The sequence below is a fragment of the Mycteria americana genome, chromosome 1, assembly GCF_035582795.1.
Source record: "Mycteria americana isolate JAX WOST 10 ecotype Jacksonville Zoo and Gardens chromosome 1, USCA_MyAme_1.0, whole genome shotgun sequence".
Classification (NCBI taxonomy): Eukaryota; Metazoa; Chordata; class Aves; order Ciconiiformes; family Ciconiidae; genus Mycteria; species Mycteria americana.
The window spans coordinates 57,360,453-57,366,600 of record NC_134365.1 but is presented as its reverse complement, the minus strand read 5'-3'; positions in this window follow the sequence as shown (position 1 = coordinate 57,366,600).

Genomic DNA, 6,148 nt, shown 5'->3' with positions numbered 1-6,148 from the left:
CAAATTTGGGAATCCTCATTTCCTCAAGCAAGGCTTTGGAAAAGCACAGTCGGTGACTGTAGGAACCATCTTGGAAGAGAAACCTATGGATGTAGACGAAATGGTAAGGCCTTTATGCATGTAGCAAGGCTTGCAGATGTTTACCTAACCCTTTGCACAACACCTATTTCTGATCTTTCTTGCAAGTCTGGGCACATGTACTTGGGGAGTTACGATACAAAAAACCACAGCATAACATGCAGCACCCCAGCTACTCCATTCTCACTCCCAACATGGGAAAATTTGCCGTGCTTTTCAGCAAGATAGGGAAGTAAGGGACAGCAGCTGAGAAGTGTCTGCACAAGAACTTAGGGGCAGAGTAGCTGGTGTATCCTAAATTCATAACATAATGTGTCGATGTCTCAAGTTTTGGAGATGTTTCTAATCCTGCTTCTCTCTCCCTTTCCAGCCTGTCTGTCTGCAGTATCAACTTCTGCCTTTTCATCTGACTTGTTAGGTTTTGTTTTCTTTTTCTAAAACATTAGATATGTCACTTGTAGGAGAACTGTAGGCATAAAACAGCCCTTCTGCCTGTCTCAGGTAGAAAGCAGCAACTTCTAGATGACGGGGAGTGCTGAAAGCCATGATTTTATAGACACTGGATGTGTGAAATTGCACATAACCAGGAAAACACAACCAAAAGAATTTGTGCAGAAAGCATAGAGGCAAACTACAACATTTGAATAATGAGGATTGCAGCTATTATAGAGGGCCTGAAACCTAGAACATAAAAATGAGAGCTGATTTGAATGCATATACATAGAGTAGCATAGGGAAGTATCAGGGAGGTCAGGTTAAGGATATTTTCCATTTGTGCATATTGACTGTATTCAGGGGGTCCTTTGCCTTTTTAACTTATTCAAAGCAAAAAAGCTTCTGAGTAGTGAATTTCCAATGTGCAAGAAAGAAAAGTATGTTGCACCAGTGGGCTGTGGACTGCATTTTACATGGGCTCGGGGGTGGATTTCACACATGCCTGCTGTGGGCTGAATGAACACCCATGTTTCTTCAGCTATTTGATTTACCAAACTGGAGTGGCTGTTGCAGGAAGGATATTGCTTTCTGCGATCGGACCAATAGCCAACCAATTGCAGGATGGAGGGCTAATATCAAGACTCTCCAGCCTTTGTACTGTCGGAGGTGTTGTGCCCTTTTATTTAAAAGTGCGCAAAGCAGTACTCCCAAGCCAAGGACTAAGACATACGAGCTAAATGAACATGAGAACATGGGGCGACAAAGGAATAGGCACACTTCTGCGAGATCTGCATCCTTGTGATGCGGCTGGTAGAACGCATTGGTCTATGCTTCCCCTGAACTGGCTACAGACTAATGGTAGGATGGAGAATGGGGAAAAAAATTCAGCACACAAGAGAGCGGGCTGCTTACTCCAGAGCTGGATCCTACACCAAGCGTTAAAAACAAAGGCTACATCTTGCACACCAACAGCGTGTGTGGGATAGGAATGTCAGTTGTCTGTGTCTGCAGAGCTGCAGCAGCCCAGGTCTGGGGTTTTGCATGCTTGGGATTCTGAAGAATATAAATGTTACACCTGAGTGTTTATGTAGGCAGACCCTTGTGTCTGAGGTTCCCCCAAGGACACAAGAAAAGGTGTAAGTGCTGCTGCTTGGTTATAAAGGGCAGAATCATACTTGCCCCTTCTTGCATTGTTTGGAGAAAGTTGTGCTTAAGAAATGCAGGGGCTATTTTATTATTATTATGCTCTGGCTTTTGTGAAACTTCGGTACTAGAGGAAAGAATAAGGAACTTCCAGGTAGCTGGGGTCTAACTTCTGTGGAGGGGACACTTCCACAAAGAAAGATAACTAAAAGAAAAAGCTAGCTCCCTGAGAAATTACAGTATATTTGGTGAAACTCTGCGAAATCTCAACGTGTAGATGCTAGACAACCTTGGGAAAAGGGCATTTACCTCAAGTGTTTGAAAAGAAAAGCTATTTAAACTTTGAAAGAGCTATTGGTTTTATTGTTGCAATATTTATGATCCTCTCTTTATAGGTCATGCAACCATTTCCTTAGTTATCCTTAATCTCCTACCAGAAATTCTTTCCCTTGGCTGGCAGTTCCCTTGTGCTGAGCACTTGCACTACAGAAACAGAAAATAGCAAATCTAAACAAAGCGGGATCATTTATAGCCATCTTGCTAAGTGCACAACACATCTGCAGAAGGATCAATTGCTCTGATTTAGCATGGCCATTAGTGACATTTTGCTGCCACTGAAAGGAAGAAAATGGCTCTGTTTAGTGTCCTGAGCTGTAACTGCGATAATCATAGACATTAGAAATGGAAAAGGCCACCAGGTCATCTGGTCCATTGCCCCAGTACAATGTAAGGCGATTCACCAATCTACCTTTTCTAGGACTTGGTAAATTATTCTACTACTTGTTTGAGATTCTCCTTCACAGTCTAATAAATCTCATAGGAAGGAAGTTAAAAAATAACTTTTTGGAGAGGTACAGTAGGTAGACGTTCTGACAGGCATTGCACTGAAATAATGACCTGTCTCCTGGTTTATCAAAGCAGCTGCCATTGCCCTTTCACAATGAGGACACTGTAATATATTCCCTTCCTTTGTTCTGTATTTATGACTGCAGTGTTTCAATAAATCAAAAGTTTTCTGGAAGGAAAAGTTGGAGCGGTCTCTACTGGTTTCTCACCAATTTCCTAACCACTTTTAAAGATATTAATTCAGCTACAGAACTAAAGTTACACTTCTGCAAAGCCAGATTCATTTCCCTGCACCCAGTGAGGTTACACTGGATTTACACTGGAGTTACTGACAGCACAGTATGACCAACAGCTTCCTCTTTGCATCCAAGGAGACAGACTCACAAGAACAAAGAGAGAGACAGACAAGCACAGGCGCCAGCTACAGATGCTGTACCCTGCAGCCAAAAGGAGGGTGTTGTTCCAGGCAGGCTCCATCTTGTTTCAAAATCTTCCACGTAAGTAGTGCTTGGTATAAGTAATTGGGAATTCACCCATGCGCAGCAGCGTTGTTAACATGAGGACACCCTTGGAAGCGCTGTAGGGTCTTTGCATTGAATATTGCTGCAAAAGCAATTGCTGCAACAGAAGGTCTTCTGGAGGAGTTGGGCTCCCTTGATAAACACAGCCTCCCTGTCTTCTTGAACACAGCCCTGGTCTGGAATGTCTTGGAAGAGTAGCTTAAATGTGTATTTGCCTTGCTCTTTGTGCACTAGCACTACCCTGTGGAAGCAGGACCATAGGTTACAATAGATACCAGAGCTGGTTTAGGCTTTGTAAGATCCTAAATGACGATAAGCAATCTAGCAGCAGAAATCAAGTGTGGTCCAAGCACTGGAAGCAAACAGCCTAGAACTGAGCTGCTAAGGGCTCTTGAGAGGGAACACAGTTTCTTTTTAGCGAGGTCCTTGAATCCAGAACAGCAGTCATAAAAGAACATTTTGCTCTCTTTCAGAAAAAAAAGAAGGCAAACCCCAACAAACTGTTGACTTTCCTCTAGCAATCCAGGAGTCGCTTTAGGGCACGATTAGGAGAAAAGCCCTGGAGTTTTTGCTTTTTTCCCAAGTGAGGGAGAGAGAACCTGGTGTTTTGAGAAGGGCCGTTTGCGCATGATGAAATCCACTGGAATCTTGATTACCTTTCCTTCCTCATGCAAAAAGAAAATGGCACAGTGGGCCAAATACTGCTGTAGCCCCTGAGCAAATGAGTCTTCCTCCGTTGGTGCCTGCACGCAGTTTATCAGTGTCTCCTAAGAGATCATCTCTCAGTACCAAGAGGGCTTATAATTGCTCCCAGGAGTCGGCCTAAGGGCTTTGCCCACACATCCCCACCCTGAACTCCCAGCAGCCGATCCCATGGCAGCAACAGGGAAGCTGCTGGCAGGTTTTCATCGAGGAGGTGACATGGAAAGCTATACTCACAAACCTGGGTTGACTTTGCTGCCAACTGTTGCAGAAGCAGAGCTGGGACAGCGAGTGAGTCATGGGGTTTGCAAGTAGTCAGGTTTGAGTAGTAAAGAAAAAAGAGGTTGGCCCACCCAGCTTTGCTGTTCTTTGTTTTCGCAGCTGCCGGAGGCAAAGTCATGGGAATGGCTGCTGCCGCCTTCCTTTGGGTTCACCCCACCTCACGTGGGGTGACCCTGGGCCATTTTCCTTCGCAGCTCTTCTTCATGCTACTCAGCCCATTGTCGCTGTCGACCTCCCTTCTGCTTCTCCGCACAGCTATCTCTGCAGGGTCTTTGCCAGGGACTCCCTGCAGCTGATCAGGGATGATGCAAGCGCAAGGAGAAGGCTGCAGCTGATGAGAGCTCTGTGTGAGGGACAAAATACGCCCTTCTGTGTGCAACGCTGGCCCTAGATTCAAGAAACCTCCCATATAGCTTCCCACTCCTTGGCACATAACATCTTCCCCACATTTTTCCCACCATCATCCTCATTCTGCCTTGCACTGAGATTTTCAGTAACTGTATTTTTTTACCGATCCCAGTTTTATGCTGTCTTTCAGCTGTTTTTCTCCTCCATTTTTCTTGCTTATGATGCTCCTTTCCTGAATTGTTCTCACTTTCTGTCCTCAGGTCCTGCTATGATTGACTCTGGCCCCGTTGCAAGTGTCAGTTAGCAGTCAGTTAAACACTTGGGGATGGGGTTTTTTGGTGTTGTTTTTTTGTGGGGGGGTTTTGTTTTTTTTGGTTTTGTTTTGTTTTGTTTTAACAAAAATGTAACTATGTAACTGTTGTGCTTCCCCATCAAACACCAGTTTTGGAAATCTTGGGAAGAAAAGGAAACCTGTGAAGGGGGAATAATATAGCCACCATCCAAAGTATGGGAGAGTTTAAACAATTGAATTGTAGCTTTAAATCCCTAATCAATCAAAACTGACAGCAACTTTTGTGGTTTTTTCTTTTTCACCTGAGCTGCCTGAAAGAGGCACAATTTTCCACACACTAGAAAAGGACACTGATTCCACCCCCCCACCCCCCCCCCCGATTTTCTGCCCTGCATTCTGCACACTCCACTGCCCCATCCTCCAGTAACTCTTCAGTCTATATCCCCTGTTCTCCAGGCCCCACTCCTTGTCTCCTCATATGTTTTTCTCGCAGAGCATTATTCCTGCTCACTGTCTGTGTCCAGCTCACTAGACCAAAGAAGGGCAGCCGCTTTGCCAATGGTATTGCTTTCAGTCCTGCTGACAAGTGCGGACAGCGCTGCACTTTTTTACCACGGACAGTCTCACTTCCACAGACTAAGGAGAAATGGCAGCTGTTCTGCTTGCTTTGATCTCATTAATAATAAAGGACAATGGGAGCCCTTTTGAATATGAGGAAAAAGCTTGAGTTAAAAAATTAAACAGCATACTCAATTAATTAGAACCACAGCAAAGCCTTGGAAAGCTGCCATCTTAAATTACTATACAGCTACAACTCCCAGAAAATAATAATAATTAAAAAAACCAATCATATGCTCTTGCTGTCCTAATAAGAGTTAGGGATAGAAGGACAGGTGGGAGCTTCCCCAGCATCACTATTGATCATACATGTGTGATATTATCAGATATAAGTTCCTTATTCCCGTCTTGCAAGCGCACAGGCATGTACATATCCATAGCTCCTATAGCAGAGGGAAGGAGCTGGCAAGAATGTGCCCAGCCCTCCTCTTTCTTCCAAACCTGATTATTCTGTTGCGATGGGGCTGGGTGACATAAATTGGTACATAAATGAGTACTACACATGAAACTGCCTAACTTGGGAGAAATAAAAACTCCAGTGTAGATCTGAACTTTGGAAAATGGACGGAGAAAGCGCCTGTAGCAGTTACCATACATCTAGCTGTAAAATTCTAATGCTGCCCTAATGATGAAGGTGGACCTGTGACAATAAAATACTATAATTGCTTTCACAGACCTATACTTTAGTTTTCATTTAGGTTCAGCTAAAGGTGACTGAAAACAGTTTTGCACAGGCTGCTACTGGTGTTGAGTATCATAGCTCTAACCAAGTTGGTGGAATAGGAAGGTTAAAAGGTAAATAGAATCTTGTCTGAAGAGCTGCATGACCTCTAGCCTCAGTATAACTGCTCCATTCCTAGCCAATGATTCATATATGCACACT